Consider the following 26,607-nt stretch of genomic DNA (forward strand, 5'->3'; position numbering starts at 1 on the left):
AACATTTCTGCAGGCTATACAGCCAACAGTGTGATGCATTCCTCCCCACTCACCCTAAATTTGGAAAGCAAGCAAATCAGGCTGTTCCCTGAGCAGTGGACTAGTAAAATCAGTAAATAATCATCCAAACAAAGATATGCAAACCCATCTTAAGGAGAAAGAATGGCTCTGGAGATGAAGCCAGCTGGCTGCACAGTATGAGCATGTTTAAAGAAACATTGTGTCGGGAGGTGGGGGAGATGGCGGCTGGGTACACCTGAGTGGTAGAGTGCATGCTTACTATGCAGGAGGTCCTGGGTTCAAGCCCCAGTATCTCCTTTAAACAAAATAATAATAAAATAATGAAATAAAATAATTATTTAAAAAAAAGAAAAAAGTTGTGTCTATCAGCAATGCAAGCTCAACCCCAAACCATCACTGAGGCTTACTTTGAAACATTTTTCAAAACCCTGGCCTCAAGAAAGGGTGGCTTGACCCCAGGATCCAATGGTCCAAGAGATGGACATTTTCCCACTGTGAGGATGAATTTTATCCATCTAAAACTCTTTGTTCTGATTCCATAGTTGCCAAGCAACCTCTGGACTAGAGTTTGGCTTCCCATGTGGACCTGTCTACAAAGTAACTGAAGCATGAGGACTTCTGTCTAAGTAACAATTGTATTTCTCAACATAAATAAAGAAATTAGCAGAGTGTGCATGCATGTGAGTGCATGTGAGTGATGAGCCATAAATATGAACCCATCCCTGAGAGTTGAACCACTTCTTGGGATGCTAACAAGTATAATTTCTCTGGTCCTGCTGACTGGCTGTGGCACAGTGATGAACTCACCCCAGTACCAGATTTTCTCCTTGAGACTCCCAACGTAACTTGGTGGCCTCCTTTCAAATTCATAACATTGACCTACATCCCAGGACAGGCAATCCGGACCTTCATTATGGAGGGATCTGCTATCCTGGTGATGACACATTCTTACTGAATCCCTCCCTACCCTGGAAGATCACATGTGAGTGAGTCACTCGCCATTTTTCTTTGGCACATGGTTTCATTTTACACCCCACAGGATGACACGTTTTAATTTTCAGTCTGCGGATTCGTGGAGGGTGTGACTGGGTCCCAGCCCAGGCACTAAAGGCTTTCAAAACTGTCTATGAAATAGGAAAATAAAAGCAACAACTCTTTTTCCTTGGAACTTAGATTCTTCTAAAAGTGAAGGAGATTTTGTTGCCATGATGGAGTTTGAGGTGGGAGAAATAAACATCTTCAAACAGTTAACTGAAGGCAAAATATGTCGTCCAAATGAATACAAAGTTGGAAATCTGCTTGCTAAGCAATCTTAGGGAAGAATCTATTCCAATCTATCACCTGGCAAGTAACTTATTAACAATCTTTTGTCCAAACTTTAGCTACTTATTCACAGCAATTCTGGGAACAATAATGATAATAATTTCAATCCACAAATAATTAACAACCATACATTTTAGACATAATTTAAAACATCCGCACTCCTCCTCTACCATTCCCATGTCATGCCAAAGTCTGTTAAGGTTTTTACTCCACTCCAACGATTTCTTTGTCCAAAAGGCAGGGAGGAGGAGGAAAGGAATATTTATCAAACACTCCCCTGTTTAGTGAGCTGTTTAAAGTGTGGGTTACCAACTCTACTCATATTGAAAACAGCTCTGGTACACAGAGTTCAGGCTTTCACATCTACCAACACATCAAACCAGATTTCCCTTAGGCTTCTTTTGGCCACCAAGTCAATGGGGTCCTCTGTGTCTGTCCTCTGAGATTATCATTGTCCTCACAATTGTCGAATTCTAAGATGACACTTTCCCTGGAATCTGCTTGCCAGATTCTCATCCTGGGCCCCCACTTCCCTGCTTTTAATTTTCAGCAGTGCCTTGCACAGAGTGAGTCTATAAGAAATGCTTGCTGACTTTAACTGAACTGGCTGCTCCTATGGACACATGTCTTTATGAACTTCCTCGGCTCCTTGAGCTTCCTGAAGTCCTGGTCTCCAGGAAGGGGCCTTCTCCCCACGGGGTTTCCTCCTCTCGCTGTGTTTCTGAGCCCTGTGGTACTCTCCAAGCAAACGTTAGCACAGATTCAGTTACTCCAGTCACACTGGGGCTTATTTTCCAACGACACTGGAGAACATATTCTCTACCTTGAGGTAGGCAGGGATTTCTTAGACAGGACCCAAAGAAGCACCAGCCATAAAAGGCAGTATCAATAAATAAGATTTCACCAAAATTGAAAAAGGTTTGCTCAACCATAAGCACCTTTAAGAAAATTAACAGAAAAGCCATAGATTGAGTGAAAATATTCACAGAGCATTTACCTGACAAAGGACTTGAATCTAGAATATATAAGAACTAAAAATCATAACACGAGGATGAACAATGTAATTGTTAAAATGGGCAAAAGAGGGGGAAGGATATGGCTCAGTGGTAGAGTGCAGTGCTTAGCATTTATGAGGTCCTGGGTTCAACCCCTGGTACCTCCATTAAAAAAATGATAATAAATGAATAAAAAAAACCTAATTACCTCCCCTCCAATAAATAAATAAATAAAATGGGCAAAAGAGTTAAAATGGGCAACAGACACTTCACAAAAGAAGATATAAGAATGACCAACAAGTACATGAAAAGGTGCTTGTTATTCGTTATGCAGAAAATACAAATTTAAACCACAATGAGGTACCATTTCATATTCCCTAAAATGGTTAAAAAAAAACCAAAAACCTGACCTCATTAAATGTTGGAGAGGATGTAGAGCATTAACAACGTTTAAATGCTGAACTTTAGAGAACTGTTCGACAGTCTTTAATAAGGTTAAACAGGAATCTACCCTTTGACTTGGCAATCCCATCTCTAGATATTTACTCAAGATAAGTGATAACTCATACCCATAAAAAAATACTCGGATAAGAGTATTCACATGAGTCTTATTCACAACTTCTCCAAACTGATAACAACTCAAGTGCCCTTCAACACATGAATGGATAGAGAAAATGTAGAATATTCATGCAATGGAATAGATAGTATTCAGCAAACCACTGTACAGTGATAACATGGACGAATCTCAAAAACATTATTCTGAGCAAGTGACGCCAAACGAAGTCTTTATATGAAATTTATATGAAATTCTGGAAAGAAACAAAGCTAATAATAGTGCTAGAAAGGGATAAAAGTGGTTGCGTAGTGGCCAGGGATTGGGGGGGTGGTGAGGCAGAGGGCACATATCTGCACAGGAGCAGGAGGGAAGAACTTTAGGGGGTGATTGAAATGTATGTTCCTTATCTTGATTGGGGCAGTGGTAACCAAATGTATACATTTGTCAAAACTCATTGAACTCACCTCACACTCATTAGGATGGCTACAATGAAAACAAAACAAAACAAATCAGAAAATAGCACATGGAGAAACTGGAACCCTTGTGTACTGCTGGTAGGAGTGCAAAATGGTACAACTACTGTGGGAAACAGCAAGGTGGTTCCTCAAAAAGTTAAAAATAAAATAATTACTATGTGATCCAGCAATTCCACTTACAGGTATATATTCCAGGTATATATACACTTCTGGAGATATATATAAAATAATTGCCAGCAAGGACTGGAAGAGATATTTGTAAACTCATGTTCACAGCAGCATTATTTGCAACAGCCAAAAGATGGAAGCAACCCATGTCTCAATTGACAGATGAATGGATACACAAAAAGTGGTACAAACACACAGTGGAATATTATTCAGCCTTAAAAAGTAGGGAGATTTGACATGTGCTGCGACATGGATGGATCTTGAGGACATTATGCTAAGTGAAGTAAGCCAGTCACAAAAACAGCAATACTGAATGACTCCACTCATATTGGTCCTTAGAGCCGTCAGATTCATAAAACAGAAGGTTCAATGGCAGACGGGAGAACAAGGAGTTATAGTTTAGCAGGCTACAGAGTTTCAGTTTTGCAGATGAAAAGAGTTCTGTAGATGGATGGTGATGATGGTTGCAAAACACTGTAAGTGGACTTAATGCCACTGAACTGAATGCTTAAAAATAGTCAGGATGATAAATTTTATCTTATGTTTTTTACCACAATTTTTTAAAGTAATTTTTTAAAAAGTGAACTCCTTTAAAAAACAAAAAAACCTCATCTAACTAAGCACTTAAGACGTGTGCATTTTATTGTATGTAAATTATCCCTCAATAAGATAATAAGCATATATACAGCCAAAAGCATATGATTAAGATAATATTATCTTATTACAAACATACACAACTTTGTAGGCTGATGGTGGCCTCTCAAGGCTGTTACCTTCACTTAGCAATATCTACTCAAATGCAAAATCCAACTCAGTGAAATCCAAAAACCCAAACAGCTTTCGCACAGCATCCTGGGTAAAATCATGTCTCCTCGGGGATAACAGCTATTCAAAGAGAAAAATCTACCCAGCACAGTTAAGCTCTGCCACAGGTTACACTGTTTTTCCTGATCCATTTTCCGAATTACGTTAGAATCAAAGACCCTCAAGGAAACACGAAAGGTCACTTAATTCCATGTCCCTCCTTCAGAAATACCGTAAGTAAATTACTCCAGGCAAGTAAGACTCTAATACAGGAACCCCAACGGCTGTTCACAAGCTGCTGGTGTTGATCTCCAGTTCTTGTCTCTTCCACCACCAGAGCTTCTGTATGTCCATCTGCACTCTGGTGACCCCGACCCCTCCTTACAAATCACAAACTACAGGCCACCATATCCTGAGACACAGATTCCAAGGTTGACCAGTACTCTTTAGGGTCTTTGCGCTATGCAGGATCCTTGTATGTAACTGGCATAAACCCCATTATTTGAGCTCTCTTAATTGCTTTCGTGATTTCTTTTTGTTTCTTCCCACAAAGACCTGTTATGTGCCTTCCATAAATGCATCCAGTAAATGGAGAAATAAACTGGGATAAAAGCTGTACATTCTTATAATCTACACGTTTTCCACACAAGATACGTTTTTTTCAGAGGCTCCTTGTAAGGATTCTCCATTGAAACAGGCAGGTCTTCATTGCTGGTTACCTGTTTATACTCTGAACAACTTCTCCAGAGAACTGCATGAATCCTGGAATCTCTAATGCAGACAGCAGCCGTTACATCGTGCGCCAACCTCTTCCTCCCTCGCCCACTACAAAGAGCTACCAAAGAGGCTGTGGTTCCTTGCTCCTCCTCTTCCTTTCCTTTTTCCAAACCGTCCTGACAAATCCCTTCCAGTGTTCTTCCCCTGCTGGCCCGAGTACTTGGTTCAAAGTACTCTTGTCTCAGCCACCGTAAGTCTTAGGGGTGAACGAGGGGAGCATCTCATCAGAAAAAAGAACCCTGAATCTAGCATCTGGCCTTTCTCTCATAATCTCCCAGAGGAACTAAAATCCACTCCATCTTTCTTTACAAAATCCTTGTGATACAGGAAGGGAAGAGACAGACAGGACCTGAATGAGAAACTAAAGTACCAGATGGGAGGGACTGTGTTGTCCTGTGAGGTTTTATTTGCCTGTAGGTAGGAAAACAGGTATTATGCAGCCCAGGCCTTTCCTTACCGACACCACCACTTCCATCTGCATGAGAGAAGAAAAGTCTCTTCCCAGACCAACAGGAATAGCAGCTGAGTTTTCCTTCATAGATCTGCACTGGTTCAACATTGGAGACCAGGAAGTGAGCAAAGAATAAACACTGCTCTCCGAAGTGTCACGTTTTCTCCTGGTGCCTCCCATGCCCTGCGAATATGCAAGTTCTGGCTCTGTGGGCAATTCCCCCATCCCCTGGATCTGCCACTCCCTCAGTGGGCAAGGGTTCTACTTCCCAATCTTTCCAGAGTTCAAAGTGACTCTGGCCGAAGAATACAAAAACAGAATTGTTTAAATTCTTCCACAGTGGATGTCTGATTTACACAGGGAACTTGCTGTTTCTGACGCAGACTCTCCCAGTGTTTTCATTACAAGCTTCATGAAGGCACAGGGAAGCAATGAAAGAAACTCGCAACAAAACCCAAACAACTAGGACAGACACAAGACGATGTCGGAAGCTGAGAGGCACTGAAACTCACTTAACGCAGATGGAGTGTGTGTGTGTGTTTGTGTACACGGGTTATATGTCTCCAACAGTTCTGTCTGATGTGGGGATCCATCCAGAAAACCCCACCCCAGCCCACCCACCTGAATTCGGGAGCTGTGAGGTGGACCCATTACTGACCCTACTCCCCTCGAACCCAGCCAAGAGGTGTTGGGGTGGACGCCATGGTGGCAAAGTAGATGCAGGGAAAGGTGACCAAAGAGGAGAATCCTGGCAGAAACACATTATATATATATATATATATATATATATGCATTTATATTAGGCGCATTATCTATCTATCTCAGAGAAACAGGAATTGGGGGTAGGATAAGATGCCACCTCGGAGAGGCAGAAGGGAACAAAGGAAAAACCAGCTAGAAACTGAGAATTGGACCAGGTACTGGACAGACAACTTTTTCTTTTGTTTAAAGCTTACGCCAACTGAAAAAGGTGCACAGGGTGGGACAAAGGTGTTTGCCCTGACTTTTGACAGACGCAGTCTATACCTGTGTTATGCAGTGCGGTAGCCACAAGCCACATGTAGTTACTGAGCAACTGAAATGCAGCCAGTGCGACAGAGAAAACAATTTTAAATTTTCTTTAGTTTTAACTAGATTTAATTTTAAAATTGAAGCAGTACAAAATAGTTTACCACAACACACAACCGCAATGTTTTGGTGGGGCCACATTTCACTTTAACCATTGCATCGTGCAGTGCGCATGGCAGGCACTTTGAATCTTTTCTAGTATTAAACTTTGTCACATCACCGATCCGGTTGATGGCAACAGATTTATTCACTTTGACTGATATTATCTGTGCACTGAGGAAATATTTTTAACGTGTCTATTTAAATATGTTTTACAGACGGCATGAATTACAGTGATATCTACATAGACTGTAATTTGTAATTCAATTTAAATAATCATTTAAATTATAACATTATTTTCTAGTGTGAAAAGATAACTATGGACACACTTGCAAATTTTAAATGAAGGCAGCTTACCGATGTGAAATTGAGTGGGGAGGCAGAAGCATTATGAATGGAACAGTGAGGAAAAAGAGACTCAACTGGCGTAAGAATTAGTGAAGTAACATGGACAGATGCTCTTTCAAAAGTGGGATGCTTTTCATTTTAAAGTCAAATCAATTCTTCTAGAAACAGGAACCAGTGTTTTCAATGTGGTTGCAAATATTAAAGTCAAATTATCTTTTGGTTCTCAATTTAGATACTGGAAAACTTTTTTAAGTATGTTGGAAATAATTTGGGTATGTGAATCTACATGAACACTAAATTTTATTAAATCTAAACACAGATCAAGTATTTCTAGTGAAACTTCATTAGACAGTTTAAAATACACACCAGTTTGTTAAGACTTAGTATGAAAAGAATACTGTAAAATGTCTCAATAATTTCTTATATTGATTACATGTTGAAATGATACTTTGGATCTGCTGGGTGAGATCATCAACATTATTAAAATTAATTTCACCTGTCTCTTTTTACGTTTTAAACTGTGACTACTACATAATTCAAATTTACATCTGTGGCTCAATTTATATTTCTGTTACATAGCACTGCTCTACACATATCTCATCCTGTTTAATAATTTTTATAGGTATTGTTGAGCACTTATGTGTCAGACACTGTTCGAAACACTTTACGTGAATGATTAGCTCAGATTATCTCTTTTAAATCTCACCAAAAAATTGCTTATTTATCTTATTAGTGTCTTAATTTCCCCATTTATTAAAAAAAAAGAAAGAAAAACACATTATGGACTTATGACAAAAGAACAAAAGTCTCAGAATATTTAAAGGCAAAACCTGTCTCTGAAAATAACCCACTTAATTATTCAGAAGAAACATCCAGGGAACAATTGTGCATCTTCAATAATTGGCAGAATAATCGCATTTTAAATAAGAGGAGGAAATGCTTAGCATAGTAACATCAATAAATCTTTGAGACTAAAGATTTTGGCTTAAATATTCCATACTCAGCACATCAAGGCCAAGATTAATTTTCAATGATCCTTCTTTTCCTCCCTCTCAAATGGCAAGAGATTTGATTTTTAAAACACACATGTTTAAGAGGGCTTACTGAATTATACCTAAACAACGTACTTTTCAATACTGTTTGGTTTCAACTAATTTTTTTCCACACAAAAATAGAATCCTCCCACAGGACTCCTTCTAAAATGGAGAAAGATGAAGACTGAAATGGAGAGTATCTGAGGAGATCATAAAAAATTAACATCTCAAGGGATCACAGAAAAGACATAATGGAAAATGCTGGCTAGCTTTTAAAAAATAAGCTTTATTCGTTATATTAAAGATAATAAATGTACATGGCAGAAAATTTATTATTTGGTCTTATTTCCATCTTAGCAACACCAGGATTTTGTAGTTTTAACAATGCAGTGTGGACCCTGGATAGTTAACGCTAATTTTATTGTCACCATTAACCTCTCTTTCCATTCCACTATTATTATTTAAATACCTGTATGATCTGATAAACTTGTTTCCCAAACCCAGCAGGAATGTGGGTAGAGGTCAAATTTTCCGTTGCAATGCTGAAAATCATGGATCTTTCCTACAAATGGGAAAGAACAACCTCCACAGAATTTTAGAGACTGTAAGACCTTTAGTGATTGTTTGTTCCCCCTTTCATTTCAAATTATTAAATCAACTTCAGCAATGAACAGGACATTTTAAAACAATGTAAACTTACCATCCACGTACCACCTACAATCTTTTAGCACAGCTGTAATCACAGTATGCATATCATTTCGTGTTTTACTCTCTCCTTTTAATTTTTCATATTCTACAAAATCGCCATATTTATCATTTTACTAAATTTATATTCTTCCATCATACTGATATGTTATAATTCATCCCATGTCGCTACTATTGGTTGTTCTGGGTTTCTGATGCTATGACTACAAATTTTATAATTAGCTGTGTAGATACTTTATTCTTCTTTTGACCTATTCATTATGATATCTGATAATTATGAGTATTTCCAGTTGGCCTCTAAATTTACAAAGCTGTCCAAATCCCAGCCAGCCATAAGCTTGTTTGCTTGCTTGACTTTATTTATAATTTAATATTTAGATGTGATATTGAACCTTATTATTGGCTTAATTTGTTTTTTTGAATAAGTAGTAGGAACACTGACTCTCTTCTCTTTTTCTACTTGTCCCCTTCTTTGTGAATTATCTGTGTTCATTTTTTGCCCATATTGGGGATCTTGGTGCTTTACTAACATATTCCTAGAAATTATGCACATATTATAAAATGTGATATTTTATATTGCAAATTTGTTATTATGTATTTTTCCGATTTAATATTCTCCTTTTAGTGTTGTCAAATTTGAGAGAAAAATTTTAAATCATACCTGTCCATCTTTTCCTTTGTACTCCTCCCTCTTATTACTTTAATAGTGAGAAAAGTCTCTTTTTTTGCTGAAATGTTGGTAATTGTTGAACTAGGTGATGCACATGGGAGTTCGTTTTCCTATTTTCCCACTCTGGGTATATGCTGGAAAACGTCTATAATAAAGGCCTTCTAAAAAGTATTTTTTCCCCATTGCTAATCACTTTATTTCTACTAGTTTTTCTCCCACCCCTTTCATGTTCCAGTTGAGAAACTCTTGCCCAGGAAGCTAAAGTAACTCACTTCCTATATGACTCATCTTGTTCCCCACCCGCTAAGCCACAACCTCTTCTTTTTTAGGCATGGAGAAAACACCCAATGACATGGCTATGTGGAAAGGGCTCGAATTCAATTCAAGAGAGTTTGGCTGGAAGATCCCAAGTGTTGGGTGCTTTATTCCTACAAACTTACTCCAACCTGCCCCTGCAATAAGACATGAAAAGACCAGGGGTGTGTGGATGAACTTAATAGGCGGCTCTCCAAGGAAAGAAGATTTTGATTTGTAGCCATTTCTTTGGTGTAAATATTTCCAATATGACCAATTTCAAGTTACTTATGTGGTGTCAATGAACTTAGAGCTGGGAATAGGTAGACGGGAGTACACCGTTATGCAGTATTTCCACCACACAGACGTAAGAGACATAAGTAACTCCAAGGGCATACGTAAAAGGTAGTAAAATAATTAGAAAGTGATGGGCTCTTTTAATATAACTTATTTATAAATATTTCTAATTTAATATAATTTATTTACTTTTAAGTTCATTTAATTTAATTTTAAATAATGGCTGTATTTAATAATCAGTTTGCAAACCCCCTGAAAATTTAACAACCAGCTCCGATGAGCTGATAAAAGAACACTCCAGCACACCACTGGGAGACAGAACTATAACAGAAGCAGGATTTTTAAAAAATTGTGGTAAAATATACATAACAAAGCTTACCATTTTAACGATTTTTAAGTGTCCAATTCAGTGGCATTAATTCCATTCATAATGTCATGCAACCATCACCACTATCCATTCCAGAACTTTTCCATCATCCCAAACAGAAACCCTGACCCATTCAATTGTAATTTGCCATTTCCCCTCCCCTCAGCCCCTGCTAACCATCATTCTACTTCCTGTCTCTATGAATTGGAATTTGACTGCTCTAGGTATCTCATATACGTGGAATCGTATCATCTTTGTCCTTTTGTGTCTGGATTATTTCACTTAGCATAATGTTCTCAAGGTTCTCTGAGCATGTATTAGAAAGTCTTCCTTCTTAAGGTGAAAGCAGGATTTTTAAGACCAGTATTTAAGGCCACCTTTAGTGCTCAGACAACCATGCTTGGCCTGGAGGGAGGGTGTGTGGATGTCACTCCATCCTCTCACTTCCAAGGAATAAGTCTTCCCTGATTCACTGGAGCACAGAAACCCCAGGGAGTCCATCCACCCAAAGCATGGCCCTGGTGGCAAGGTCACAGGGCAGCTTTAAGAAAAGAACCTGAAAAAGGCAGAAGGTGCCATGTGTATCACTCAAATCTCACTATTCAACTTGTCGATAAATCCAGACCAGGATTCAACCTAAAAGAAGTTCACACAACTTAGTGAATGTGAAAGTGTAGGTCCCTGAAAGAGAGCATTGCCATCAACTGGGAATTTGCTAAAAGTGTAAATTCTCAGGCTCCACCTCAGACGGATAGAATCTAAAGCTCTGGGGGTAGGGCAACTGAATTTTTAAGAAGCCCACCAGGTGATTCCGATGCAGTCTCAGATTTGAGAACCACTGCTCTATGGCAATGATTCGAAGTTCCAACTATTTTAAAAATTTATTTTAATTAATTAATTTTTTGACGGGGGGAGGTAATGAGGTTTATTTATCTATTTTTAGAGGTGCCAGGGACTGAACCCAGAACCTTGTGTTTGCAGCGAGCACTCTTTCCCCTTTAAGTTCCAACTATTGATGCCTAAAAAGGTCCCCAAAATGCCCTATGGGCATTTCTTAAGTGTAGATTCCCACTTACGATCTTCCATCAAGAGTAAAGTAATGAGGGGGAAATAGGAGAAATTATATTAATGGAAGAGGGAGCCATACCTTAATACTTCTACTGCTTTACGCACATGAATAGCTATGCACAGACAGACTCAGGACATTTGTTTGCCAAAGGTTATTTAAACAGCAGAGTTCTCCAAACCATCCACTACAAACATGCACTACTCCTGGTAGGCTTGATCTGTTAATTTACAAGACCCCTGAAACTCCAAATTCAAGTCTCTTCCCACATGTGAGTGGGAAGCATGGGCTGTAAAGGAAGCCATTCAGCGCTGGAGGTAGGAGGCTGGGAATCCAGAACAAGGGCGGAGATCCAGTCCCTGCTCCAAGATTTAACCCCACCTATGAGAGCCAGTTTATTCTGGCATAAAACTGAGATAGTGGTAACTATCCTGTCGGATATCTGCAGGGATTAGCAATAATGTCAACTCCCATTCTACCCTCCTTCCTCATTAAGAGAATCTTCAGGAGTTTAGGGATGGGGTTTGGTATCCAGGAAGCTGGGACTCCCCGATGAAAAAACAATGATTGGTCCAAGGCAAGCCCATGCCAACTGCCACACTGGTTTATGAGTGGCCTTTGACCCACTTCTGGCCAACGAGAAATAAAGATAAGCCTGTCTCAAGGCTTGGAGAGAGGGCTCCCCGGGCTAAAAAAAAGATGAATCAGCCTTCCAACTTCCCCCTTTCTTCTGGCCCCCAAAGATGTCAGGGCTCTTGTCTGGAGCTATGGCTTCAGAGGGAGCCTAACCAATACAGAGCAGAAAGCACCCAGCATGGTATCTGGGAAAAGTTCTCAGACTTCAGTGTGCACAAAAATTGCCCAAAGAGTGTTTAGAAGTATGGATTTGGGGGATGTTAGACTCTAGAGTCAGTAAATCTTGGGTGGGGATCAGAGACATTATTCAATCAAGTGTCAATATGCACCCCTGGTTCTTCCCCTCACATCAGCCCCAGGCCCTGATTCTCAAGTAGCTCATCTCCCAGAACTGCCACTTGCTGTGTGTGCAGACCCTCATCATCCTCACTTAAATATTTATTTTGCCCCTGACAGGTACTAGGCACTGCGAGAGACACAAAGATGGAGGAGACACGGCCGGTCTTGCTCTCAAGGAGCATGTAAGCTGGAAGGTGAAACAAAACTGGGATAAAACTGATCCAATGACAACGCAGCACTCGGTACCTGTGATCAGGGCTGCTGGGCAGGGAGAGACTGCAGACTAAGTCATCCCACCCCAACCTCGAAGAGAGTCCAAGAGCTCTCGTTTGACTAAAGCTTAGAAGGACAGATAGGATTCCAAGAGGAAAGAGTTCTGCAGGCAGAGAAGACAGTAAAAACGAAGCCTCAGCTCTGATTATGAAGAGTAAGAATTATTTGGAAGGAATAGTTGACCCTTGAACAACATAGGTTTGAACTTCCTGGGGCCACTTATATGTGTTTTGTTTCTTTCTTTTTTTCCCTAAATACATACTACATCACTACACAATTGGCAGTTGGTTGCATCCATGGATGCAGAACCGTGAATACGAATATAGAGGAACCAAGTATAAGAGGGCAGACTGGGAAGTTACACAGATTTTCAGTGGCACAGTGGGTAACCCTAGCCCCCAAGTTTCCAGCATCAAGTGCATTAAATTCGGAGTTGGGCTGGAGCTTAAGGACATGAAGAGACTGGAGACAAAGGCTGGAACAGTCATTTTCAAAAATGGGTCAGTCTGTGGGGTGCAGAGGTGGGACTAAAATTTCCAGGCCCTGAAAAATTGCACACATTCATTCAGCACACCTTTGATGAGCGCCCACTGTGTACTAGGCCAGAGGACGGGGGTTACGTGGTCCTGCCCTCAGAGAAGCTCAGAGCTGAGTGGAGGGCACAGGCCTATCATCAGGCCCAAGAAAGTGTGACCAGTCCTGTGGCGGGGGGATGGCAGGGAGACAGAGGCGCCTCACCCAATTAAGTCAGTCAGGGATGGAGCCTGTGTCTAAGCCGAATCTTGACCAGTTGGCCTGGTGTTGGACAAGGAAGCAGGAAGTCTTGTTTCTCCAATCCTGGCTCTCTGCCTTGATTTCCTTCCTGGTACCCAGAGCTTCCTTTTTATTTAAAAGTGTCTATCACATAACTGTGTTAAGCACTGGAGCAGATGCAAAAAAACCAAAACAAAACAAAAAAACAAACAGGGATTTATAACCTAGGCCAGCAGCTCGTACTATGGGATCTCTAGATTCCCTAGGACCTATCCCCCAATAATTGGTCCTGTCTTGCATGGGCCTACAGAATGACCTTAATTTCTGAGGGCCCTCCCGCTCTGCCCTCTGGGACTAGCCCTGTGCTGGCAGACACTCAGCCGCTCCAGTGTGCTGGGTCTTGCTTTCTCATCTCCATCCCTGTGCAGAAGCCCTGCTTCTCCCATCCCACCTCCAAGATGGTTCCCCTTCCAGCTCTATGCACCTCCTCAGCTCTATGGCAGCCTGTGTACAGGGTATCAAATCATACACCACACAGCCCTGTGAGTTTTGAATTTTTGATTTGCTTGTTTGTCTCCCTAAGGATGGGGTCGAGGTACTTCATCGTTAAATCCCTGGCGTCCGTCACGTTGTATAATAAATGAATGAAGCTTTTTCCATTTGGCGGGGGCCACTGATATCCTACTTACCACCTGAAGACCCTTCCCCGAGGTGCTGAGCTGCCCCTCCTGCCTTTAGGTGCTGCCCCAAGTCTTACTCCCACGGGAATGGGCCACCAGCATCATGACACAGCACATCACCCTGGTTCACTGTCTGCTCTCCACTCCTCACCTACCAGCTGGGACCCCCTGGGCACTTAGAATGACCCAGGTCAACATCAAATCCCTCTTAGACAAGCGGTTTGGACACAGACTCTCCCTCTTCGCCTCTGAAAAAGTCCAACTTTATAGCCAGCTTAATCTCCCAGCCCTGCCTTTTCAGGCAGATTCCTGAAACTCATTATTTAACTCATTATTGTATTTAACTCACTATACAGTATAACAGAGTAGTAGAACACAGGATATAGAATCAGACAGCCAAGTTCAAATCCTGGCTCTATCACTTGCTAGTATGTGACATCAAGTAAACTACTCAATCCCTTTGTGTCTCAGTTTCCACATCTGTATAATGGAGACTGCACCTAATACTAATATAGATGAATTTTTAAAAAAATAACATGCCAGGTGTTTGGCATAGGGTCAGGCCCATCGGAAACACTTGGTGAACATTAGCTATTAATATCTGTGGCACAGAGACTTCCCAGACTGAGCCACAGTCCGGCTAAAGAAGGAGGTCCAGGCTCTGAAGCCAAGGCCAGGCCCCTCAGTGCCCATGACCTGATATCGCTGCCAGGACTTTCTCTGACAGAGGGCCCTGCCCTACCCTAGCAGGTCTGCCTTGTCTACAGGCCATGACTTATCCCATCTAATTCCTCTCTTTGCTTCTGCAGCTAAAGACACATCGAATCCTCAAACCATTTAAATATAGAACTTTCCCCGCCATGCAAGTCAAGGCATCTCACATTATTTTTGCAACCAGCTAAGGTGTAGCCAAATGAAATGCATGACAAGAATGAGTGATTGCTACTTTATCTCATTGGACACGAAAGCACAGTTGCATGTTAGTTTTTCCTACCCAAATAAGAAAGTATATGACCATATATTACCTTTAATGTGGGAAAACTTGATAATTATACATTCTTAATTTGTTTCATTCTCTCTCTCTACAAATAATGTTAAATGGGCAGGTGCTCTCTGAAACTCTCTACTTTAAAAAACCTGACAATACATGATCATGATAAAAAAAAATTCAGATAGTACAAGAAAGCATATGGTGATAAGTCTGCAAGAACTTCACCACCCCCTACCTACAGGGACAACCACTCGTCTAATTTTCATGTGCATCCTTTCAGAAGTACTTATGCATTAACAAACATCTGAGAATATAAACAGCCTCCAACATTCTTATATGCAGAAATGTTAGCATGTCATGTAAAGCTGTATTTTGCTTTAAAAAAAATCTATCTATCTATATATATATAGCTTCAATATCATTCTACATCTGTTCCTATCAACCTGCACCTTTTTTTAATTGAGTTATAGTCAGTTTACAATGTTGTGTCAATTGCCAGTGTAGAGCACAATTTTTCAGTTATACATGAACATACATATATTCATTGTCATATTCTTTTTCACTGTGAGCTGCCACAAGATCTTGTATATATTTCCCTGTGCTATACAGTATAATCTTGTTTATCTATTCTACATATGCCTGTCAGTATCTACAGATTTTGAACTCCCAGTCTGTCACTTCCCACCCTCCTCCTCCCTGGCAACCACAAATTTGTGTTCTCTGTCTATGAGTCTGTTTCTGTTTTGTATTTATGTTCATTTGTCTTTCTTCCTTTCTTTCTTTTCTTTTTTTTTAGATTCCACATATGAGCGATCTCATATGGTATTTTTCTTTCTCTTTCTGGCTTACTTCACTTAGAATGACATTCTCCAGGGACATCCATGTTGCTGTAAATGGCATTATGTTGTCGTTGTTATGGCTGAATAGTATTCCATTTTATAAATATACCACATTTTCTTTATCCAGTCATCTGTCCATGGACATTTAGGCTGTTTCCATGTATTGGTTATTGTAAATAGTGCTGCTAGGAACATTGGGGAACCTGCACCTTTTTTTTAACAGCTGCATTGTATTGCTTGGCATGGATGTCCCATAACTTAACCAGTCACTTACTGATAGATATTTAGGTCATTTCAATCTGTTAGAGCTACAAAAATGCTGCAATGTATATATATCCTTGTACACATGTCTCTGTACACATGTCCAAATATATCTTTAGGATAAATTCCTAGAATTCAAATTGATGGAATAAAGGAAATGGATTTTTTTTATTTTGACAAACATTGCCAAATTTCGGGGCAATTCTACACACAATGTCTAGGTCTCCATGGTTGGGATTAGAAGGGTGTCTGTAAACCCTTTGAAACTGTATGGGAAAATGTCAGATATGTGTTTATTCTTCTCCAGAGAGGATTCATGGCTTTAGTCAGGTTCTCAAAGGAGTCTGTGACTCTAACGAGGATGAGAACCAATGAGTCAGGTCTTTGTACAGCATCAGAGAGCAGCAACAAGAGAAGCCAAAGCTAAGCCGGACCCAGAAAATGCCTTCCTGAGCTCCCGGAAAGAAGTGAGAGGGTAGATCCTGGGGGCTGATGATACCATGGGGCCTGTTCCTATAAAGGACCCCTCCACGGGAGACGGCGCCAACCCACATAAATCAGGAGAATCTGTTCCCATTCACCATGGGGCCCCTTACGCTGGCTCCTGGTAATAATTTAATAATTTAATGTTACCTCTTAGGAGGAGGGAGGTGAGTGCCTCACCCTAGAGGACTGAATCCACAGGGAGGTCTTTCTGATGACTTAACAAAAGTCCACGCATGGAGCCTCCTGCTCTGTTTCAAGTCAGGCTGCTCATGCTGTATTATATCCAGGCCTTCAAGGGTTAAAGATGTTGAAGAGGGAAAAGGTGAAGGTCTTTCCCAGGGTAACTTATAGTCTGTAATTTATCCCTGCCCCTGATTGTGGATAAAACATTCAATATGGGTTTTATGTCTAGCATACCAGGAGCCGTATGCAATTTAGTGACCTCAAACATCTTGAACCTTTGAAACAATCTTCAAAAGTGGTGGCTCAGGTTCCCATAGCAACACTCTCAGTCCAGTTCAAACAGAACTTTACATGAACAAGTTACTTCCCCCAAAAACCAACAACAGGCAGATTCCTGGGTTCCCATCATCCTGGGTCAGAATTTTGGGGATTAGGGATAGAATCTGCATGCTGTGCAAGCTCCCTGGGGCATGGACCGGAAGTTTGGAAACTATGGTTTTAGAAGTCATCTTAGTTCAACCTCCCCTTCGCAGCTCCATCAGAAAGGGGCTGTGGCGTCTCTGCCCTACACATCTCTGGTAAGAGCTCTAGCCACCTCCAAAGCCACCCAGCCTTGGGCTTCAAAAGCCACTTCCTTAAATTCAAGTACAACCTGCCATCCAAAAAAGTCCTACCCAGCTCTGCCCAGCGCCACAACGAGGGAGTTGATTCCCTTATCCATGTGCCAAGCTCCTCAAGAATTCAGGGCCATTAACCTGTACCCTACTCTAATGTAATTTAGCCTTTCTAGTCGAAACAGCTCTAATTCTTTCAATCACAGTTCATGGGTCAGCTCAACCAGAAGAAAGTTGAAAAGGAAAAGAAAAGCATTTGGTCAAGACTTAGTTGAGGGGAGGGTATAGCCCAAGTGGTAGAGCACATGCTTAGCATGCATGAGGTCCTGGGTTCAATCCCCAGTACGTCCTCTAAAAATAAATAAACCTAGTTATTTCCTCCAGCCAGGATAAAAAATAATTAAAAAAAAAAAAAAGACTTAGTTAATACGCCAGGAAGCCACAAATCCAAATCCCAAGAGCCACAGTAGGGCAGGAAGGATAACGGAACTGGCTTTAGTATCCAGCAGCTGGATTTAAATCTCTTTACAAGGGGTCTGACCTTGGCCAAGGACTGCCACATAGAGCCTTGGGATCCTCATCTGTAACACATCTACAAATCAGAAACAGACTCACAGACATAGTAAACAAACTTAGGGTTATGAGGCGAGGAAGGTGTGGGAAGAGCTAAACTGGGAGTTCGAAATTTGCAAATATTAACTACTATATATAAAACAGATAAACAGCAAGTTTCTTCTGTACAGTGCAGGGAACTATATTCAATATCTCGTAGTAACCTATAATGAAAAAGAATATGAAAACGAATATATGCATGTACATGTATGACTAAAACATTGTGCTGTACACCAGAAATTGACACATTGTAAACTGACTATTACTTCAATTTAAAAAATAATAAATAAATAAAAAATAAAAATTAAAAATCAATAAAAACAAGATTAACAACCCTGCCTCAGGTTGAAATAAAGATTAAATGAGTTAAATAACAATGTCCTACTGGATAGCACAGGGAACTATGTTCAATAGCTTTTAATAACCTATAATTAAAAAGAATATATATATATAATATATGTATTACTGAATCACTATGCTCTACACCAGAAACTAACACAGCACTGTTAACAACTATGCTATAATAACAATAATAATAATAATAAAGATTAAATGAGTAACCTAGGATGACTGTTATTCAAAGTCCCTCCAGGGAGGACACTGCAGTATCTATCAAACTGCTTCCCTGAGTATTCCTAATTGCAGCAAAAGCAAACCCTCAAGGGTTAGATTTGGGCCAAATTGCGGCTCAAAGTCCAAGCTAAAATTTTGGAAGTTTCTTATATGAAAAAGGTAGCTAAACTTTGAATTCCACTACAAAAATATATCTGTAATTGTTTTAGTATAGAACGTGTTTTTATCCGCAACTATCTGGATAAGATTGACACCCAAGGGAAAACCCCCGTCTTGTTTACTCCGAAGCTTCAGTTACTCCCGGGACATCGCCTACCATCCCAATGCCTGCCACTCAGCTCCCTTAGAGAAGTGTGGGCTTAGTCTCCAAGCAGATTAGCAAGACTGGGGAAACAAAGGAGCAGCTAGATTAGACAAAAGCAAAGAAATGAACCACAAGACATGAGTCCGGGGATGACCTGGTGGCTTCAGATGCCAGGGGCTGGTGTGCTCTGACTTGACTGCGAATGTTACCTCTGAATTGCTTTCAGAGAAAAATTACCCCTAATCAAATGCAAGAACATCTAGGAGGGAAATTCACAGACACTTTTGATCCAGTAGTGTATATATGCAAGCTCGTCTGTGTGTGTGCGTGTACGTGTGTAACCCAAAGCAACAGAAATCTGATCTAAGCTGACTGTAGAGGATCTGACCTTGGCCAGAATGGGCTCTGGGAAGTCAGCTGGTTGTAGGCGGCTATGGTTACCTATTTCCTCATTCCTGTCACCTTCCTCTGCTGCTCCGTCTTCTGAGAATTCCCTGGCAACTAAAGAGCTATGGCTTGGCTATCAATGGAGTTACCTGAAATGTAAGGAGGAGGTGGAAATGGAGGGATCTAGAACTTATGGGCAATAAGATGGGTCATTGCGCGGGGTGGGGGGTGCGGCTCAGGGTGGGGACTCTACTCATTCCTCCCACTGTCAGCTGGAGAGAGCAGACGCCCACTTTTCATGCAAGCTGTGGGCTACTCAGGACTCATATGCTCCCAGCAGCTCACAGAAGACTTGCATCAATCTTGGGGAGCATTTAAATTAGGTAGATTGTTGAAAAGCAATCACCTCTTTGGTCCTAAAGTCTCCGGCCCATCAAAGTTATGACAAAAGAGGGTGTGTCACCGGCAGGCTCGAGTCACGGATCTCATAATAATTCAGATTCCCACATGCCAGGCATTGTGCTAGGGGCATTAGTTACAAAAAGAGAGAAACTTTGGAGAAAGGAGTAAGTTTCTTAAAAAGAGCAAAGAATTTAAAAAGCAGAAGTTGGACTGAGTCAGTTCCAGGGAATATTACTCAATCCTTTCTTTGGAATGCTTAAACCCAGCACAGTGCTTGGCAAAGGAACTCAATAAATAACTATTGTGGTGTCTGGTCTACACCCTGAGCTGCAGAGACTGCCCTGGAGGTCCTTCCGGACGGTGCGGGTGGATAAGGGCGGTGTTTGCCTCCCCCTTGGCCACCCGGAGCGAGTCCCGGGCCCGCCCCACCCTGTGCCGCCCGGGGCCCGCCCGCAGGCCGGCGGCGAGCACCCCGTCCTGGGCGCGGCGCCTGACTGGCCACCCCCGCGAGGCGCTCTGGGGCTGCGGCGCCCCTTCCCGAGCCCAGCACCCACGGCCCGGGGCCCCTTACCACTCGGGCCGAGACGGGACGGCGCTCGTTTTCTGCGGCCACGGAGACTACACGCTCGCGGGGCCGGGCCGCGGGTCTTATCCCCGGCGGACCCGCCCCGCTTCGGGGTGGAGACTGAGCGCGAGTTCCTGGTTGTCCCTCTGCCCACGAGACCGGAAAGTCCTCCATGGGCGAAGCGCACCTGGAGCGGGGGGCCGGGGCCGCCACGCCCGGCGCCCAGGGAGGGGGCGGCACGGGGCACAAGCCCGGGCGTGGCGCTCCCCGCCCGGCCCCCCGCCCGGATCCCAGCCCGCCGGGCCCCTCCCGGCCCCGCTCCAGCGCCCATGAGTCGGAGCCGCCGGACTATCCGGCGAGGGCCGCTCCCCCAGGTCTCGCCCGCCGGGAGCCAAAGCTTCCTCCCCCAGACACTGCACTTTCTCACGCCGAGACTGCGGCCGGAAAAGTGGAAAGTGAAATCAGAACGGCACATTTCGTTTCCCTCTTGCGCATTGAAACAGACATCTCCCAAAGTTCCCAGGAGTTCCGCATCTCCCTAGAGGAAAGCCGAGTTCCCTTTTTGGGGGGTAGCCTTTGGGAATAGGAGTTCGGAGTGGTCCCAGATCTTTCCCTCTTCACCTGTAAATTACCAGGCTTCGCTGCTGGTCAGAAGCTCCCAGGTTTGGCCTTGAAGCAAAGCTTGTCCTTTTAATATAGTCTTTTCTGTTCGTAGCTACCTCCCCGACTGGACTCAGACCTCATGAAGGCACTGACGGGGTCTAGGTGGTCTTGGCACACACACCCGGTGCCCTTCTAGCACATGGCAGGTACTCAGTGAATCCTTACATAATGAACCCATTGGTTCTACAGGCATATTCCGATTTTATTTAACAGAGGGCAGGTGGTTTTGGGGGAGTGTGTTTAATACCCAACAGGTCCAAATGCAAGGGGCTGTTAGCACCCTTAAAATTGGAGAGGTAACATTAAATTATTTCATTAAGACGCAGCTACAGGAGGTGGTTTAATCTGGTTAAGAGCGTGGGTTTTGGAGCACACTTATTTGGAGTCTACACCTGGTTTTGCTGCCTTTTCTCTACTCGATAACTTTAAGTTTCTGAGCTTCAGTTTATGAACCAACAGAAAGGAAACAAAATTAAGAAGACAAACAGTGGGTTAAAAAAATGAAATATGGATAATTTAGTCCCTTAGAGGGATTAGAGACACTATTGTATTCCTTTAAAAATAAATAAAATGAAAAAGGGTAGGAATGGCGCAGAAGCACCCTGCTAAGATCACCTTTACTAGGTGGGTGCACCCAGCTCACAGCTGCCCCCTTCTTCCCATAACTGCCCTCAAGCCAGGTTGGGAAACCACAGTCAATGCTAACTTTATGGGGTACAAAAGGCCAAGAATAAATCTATGATGCCCTTCACATTCCAGGGCTCCCATAGGCTTATACTGAGGCTAAACTTAAGTAGAAACCACATTTGTGCTTTGCTTCTTTCTCTGCGCTAGCCCGCTTCTCTTACAGGTTCTCCTGAGAATACCCCCTCACTAAGGCACTTACACAAGAATCCCTTTCTCAGGCTTTGCTTCTAGGGAACGTGATCTATGAGGACTTTAAAAATTAATATAATTGTTGCAATTAAAGACTCAAAGGGGCCTTTAAAGATAGCAGAATGAACACAGGCACTTGCCTCATCTCCCTCTTGAAATCCAGCTAAATAACAATAGTAGATTTTTTTTTTTAATCTTACAAGAACAAGGGAACAAGACAAAAATAACAAAATTTTGGAAACTGGAAATCAGAGAGGTGATAATTGACTTGGCAGACCTAAGAAAACTGACTCTGAAGCTAGGTGTAGGGGAAGAAGCAACATGATATTATACAATTTCCCAGGATATTCAGGGACTGCTGAACCAGGGGCTTCTAAAAGTGGGTATATAATTAAGCCTAAAAACAGGAGGAGTTTTTTGCACATCTGTACAGAAAGCAACCAGTCTCTTCCATCCCTTTCGCGACATTACACAGCTGCCTGTCTGATTTGGGCAGAAGATCAGAAACATTCCCTGGAGGGGATAAAGCAGAGGATCTAGGGAATGGGGCATACTGGGTGTAGTCAAGGTGTTCTGGTTACCTAAGGCTGACTAACAAAAAACCCCAGAAGTTAGTAACTTAAAACAATGACCATTTGATTCTATCTCATGATTTTGTAGGTCTGTGTTTGGACAAGACTTGGCTGGGCAATGCGTTCATCAACAACTGTCTTTGGCCTCACACCTGTCTGAAGGGCTATCATCAAAAAGACAGCAAATAACAAGACAATGTAAAACCTGAAACCATAAAACTTCTACAAGAAAACATAGGCAGTACGCTCTTCGACACCAGTCTTAGTAATTTTTTTTTCAATATGTCTCCTCATGCAAGGGAAACAAAAGCAAAACTTTTTTTAAATGGGACTACATCAAACTAAAAAGCTTTTGCACAATGAAGGAAACTGTCAACAAAATGGAAAGGCCACGTACCGAATGGGAGAAGATACATGCAAACAATATATCTGACAAGGGGTTAATATGCAAAATATACAAAGAACTCATATAACTCAATATAAACAAAAAACTGATTTAAATGTGGGCAGAGGATTTGAACAGATATTTTTCCAAGGAAGATATAAGATGGCCAACCAGCACATGAAAAGATGCTCAATATGGCTAATCACCAGGGAAATGCAAATCAAAACCACAATGAGATACCACCTCACACTCGTCAGCATGGCTATTATCAAAAAGACAACAAATAACAAGTGTTGGTGAGGATGTGGAGAAAAGGGAACCCTCGTGCACTGTTGGTGGGAATGTCAATTGCTGCAGCCACTATGGAAAACTGTATGGAGATTTCTCAAAAAATTAAAAATAAAACGACCATACAATCCAGCAATTCCACTTCCGGGTATTTATCCAAAGAAAACAAAAACACTAACTATGAAAGATATATGCACTCCTTTGTTCATTGCAGTATTTTTCACAATAGCCAAGATATGGAAGCAATCTGAGTGTCCATCAATAGATTAATGGATAAATACTATATATATAAATGTCAGCCAGAGAAAAGAATGAAATCTTACCATCCACAACAACATGAATGGACCTAGAGGGTATTAGGCTGAGTGAATTATAAGTCGGATGGAGAAAGACAAATAATGTATGATTTCACTTACATGTGGAATCTAAAAGACAAAATAAATGAGCAAACATAACCAAACAGAAACAGATCCATAGATACAGAGAACAAATAGGTGGTTGCCGGAGGGGAGAAGGGTGGGGGAAGGAGAGAAATAAATGAGAGTCATTAAGAGGTACAAACTTTCAGTTACAAAACCAATGAGTCACGGGTAGGAAGTGTACAGTGTGGGGAATACAGTCAATAATATGTAATATCTTTGTATGGTGACAGATGACAATCATACTCATTATGGCGATTATTTTGAAATGTATAGAAACAGCAAATCATTGTGTTGTGCACCAGGTATACGCACACACACGACAAATCTTTAAAAAAAAAAAATCACTTGGCGGTATTCAGCTGGCAGATGGGCCAGTCTGGAGGAGTCACTCACTTGTCTGGCACCACAGCAAGGTGAGCTGGAAGGCTCATCCCAGCTGGCACTGTTGATCAAAGCACCTCCACACGCCCCCTCCACACAACAGTTTCAGACTAGTTGGGTTTCCTACACGGAGACTCAGAGCACCCAAAAAGGGTACTCCAGGAGGTCCAAGCAAAAGTTACTAGGCTTCCTATTAAGTTTGGCAGCCCCTGAACATTATTTCTGTTGCATTCTACAGGTCACCGGAAGTCATTAAGACCAGCCCAGATTCAAGGGAGGGGAATTAGGTTCCATCCCTCAATTAGGGGACTAGCCAAAAATTTACATTCACCTTTCACCTACCACAAGGCTAGGGGAATGGTACTGAGATTGAAGATCTATATGAAACTGAATGTGATGAATATCCAGCTGTTCAGGATTCTTCCTTCACTTGGTCCTACAACACTGGCAACCAAGATGAGGCATTTGAAATACTCTTCTCTGGTGAAGAGTAAATCCTAAAGAAACTGTTATCAATTACTGAATGGCAACCGGAGCAGAGCTTTAGTGAATTCACCATAGTCAAGCCCCACCCACTTACACAGGCATACAGAGCTTCCAGGCAGCATTTCATTTTAATTTAAAAATTTTTGTATTTTATATTATTTTTCTACCAGTTTTATTGAGATATAATTGACACACAGCACTGGGTAAGTTTAAGGTGTACAGTATAATGATTTGACTTACATGCATCATGAAATGATTATCACAGTAAGTTTAGTGAACATCCATCATCTCATATAGATACAGATGTAAAGAAATAGAAAAAAATTTTGTGATGAGAACTCTAAGGATTTACCCTCTTAACAACTTTCATGTATAACATACAGCAATGTCAGTTACATTTATCGTATTGTACATTACATTCCTAGTACTTGTTTATCTTACAACTGGAAGTTTGTAGTATCTTTTGACTGATTCCATCCAATTGCTCCTTCCTCTCAATGGTGGCCTCTGGTAACCACAAATTTGATCTTTTTTTTCTATGAGTTTGTTTCTTTGCTTGTTTCTTTGTTTTTGAAGTATAATTGATCTACAGCACTATATTAGTTCCTGTTACCCAACACAGTGATTTTTTCCATACATTTCAAAATGATCACCATGATGTTAATTAGGATATGTCACCATACAAAGATATTACTTAGTTATTGTCTATATTCCCCACACTGTATATTTCATACCCCTGATGCATTTATTTTGCAACTGGAAGTTTGTATCTCTTAATCTTCTTCACCTATTTCTTTTCTCTGCCCACCTCCCTCCCTTCTGGCAATCACCTGTTTATTCTCTGTATCTATAATTTTGTTTCTGTTTGTTATGTTTGTTCATTTGTTTTATTTTTTATATTCTGCATATAAGTGAAACCATACAATATTTTTCTTTCTCTGTCTGACTTATTTCACTTAGTGTAATAGCCCCTAGGTCCACCCATGTTGTCACAAATGGCAAGATTTCATTCTTTTTTATTCCAGCCAAACTATCAGTTAAGTGTAGGGGTAAATAAAAGTATTTTCAGACAAGCAAGATTTGAAAAAAATTATCTCCCAAGGATCTTTTCTTAAGAAGCTTTCAGACGGTATGTTCCACCAAAACAAAGAGGTAAACCAGGAATGTTAGGGGGTAAAAGTGACTAGCAGGATGGAAAATAAAAAATTGAATGGCAGTAAAGGGTGGTTAGTTAACACTATAGGTATTGAGTTTTATTTTCCTTAACTGGAGACTATAGCTAACATTTACATTAGCACTTACCATATGTCAGTCACTATTCTCAGTACGTTAGATAAGCTGTTTTAATCAGTTAATCCTCACAAGATTTCTGTGGGTTAGATACTTGCATGGAGTACGTGTCAATAAGAATTACTACTGATGATATAATTTATTAATTCGACAAAATTGTATTAAGCTTCCTATGGTAGATTGTATTTTTCAGAATATTCAGTCTCTCATGCTCTTCCAATCCCACCCTCCCTGCCCCGGTCAAGAGATGTCTTCTCTGTCCCTACTCTTTGGACCTCAGTGGACTTCTCAGGCAAGCTTCCATGATTACACAACAAAAGTAATGCCATGTGACATTTGAAGCTGGATCCTAAAAGATGATACAGTTTCCATCTAGTTCTCACTTGGAGCACATGCCTGTGGAGCCCTGAGTGGCCATGTACAGCTGCCCTGAAGCCACCATGCTGTAGAGATCATGTGGACAGATCACATGAGGTCAAGGAGAGTTGGAGCAGACCCAGCTGTTTCAGTCCCAGCAGTTTGAAATTTCCCAGACCTAGTGAAAGACATGCGAATGAAGAAGCCAGACGACTCCAGCATCATCCGTGTCTCATGGCAGCCATGTGAGAGACCCCTGAGTGAGAACCACCAAGCTGAGCCCAGCCAAGCCCTAGACTCATGCGAGAGAACAATAGTAAATGATCGCCACTGTTTCATACCATGAAATTTGGGGTGTTATTTTACGATGCACTACAGTACCAGCACACTTCCAGACAGAAGTGGGGGTTTAGCTCAAACTTCTGAATCTCCCTTCCCAACACTCATTGAAATGACCCACGGCATGTAGA

General features: G+C 41.5%; 1 protein-coding gene, 1 long non-coding RNA gene and 1 pseudogene across 4 annotated transcripts in view; 1 reads left to right on the top strand and 2 right to left on the bottom strand.

The window, feature by feature from the left end:
• The window catches only part of ANXA4 (annexin A4), a 63,529-nt gene extending 42,949 nt beyond the window's left edge, over positions 1–20,580 (bottom strand). Inside the window, exon 1 of one of the 2 annotated variants that reach the window (XM_031467199.2) lies at positions 20,424–20,580. The gene's annotated coding sequence lies outside the window, so the exon portion shown is untranslated. The remainder of the gene's footprint in view (positions 1–20,423) is intronic. The other variant, XM_031467201.2, reaches the window with a different exon arrangement.
• On the bottom strand, positions 4,732–6,631 carry LOC105088940 (small ribosomal subunit protein bS18m-like; annotated as a pseudogene).
• Positions 19,501–23,333, top strand: LOC135323056 (uncharacterized). 2 transcript variants are annotated; one of them, XR_010384162.1, is made up of 3 exons: positions 19,501–19,606; positions 21,133–21,226; positions 22,617–23,333. It is a non-coding gene; the product is annotated as an uncharacterized LOC135323056 (long non-coding RNA). The 2 variants fall into 2 exon arrangements; XR_010384163.1 differs by lacking the exon at positions 21,133–21,226.
• The last annotated feature ends 3,274 nt before the right edge of the window (positions 23,334–26,607 follow it).

Source organism: Camelus dromedarius, chromosome 15 (assembly GCF_036321535.1).
Source record: "Camelus dromedarius isolate mCamDro1 chromosome 15, mCamDro1.pat, whole genome shotgun sequence".
In the NCBI taxonomy this organism is placed as follows: domain Eukaryota; kingdom Metazoa; phylum Chordata; class Mammalia; order Artiodactyla; family Camelidae; genus Camelus; species Camelus dromedarius.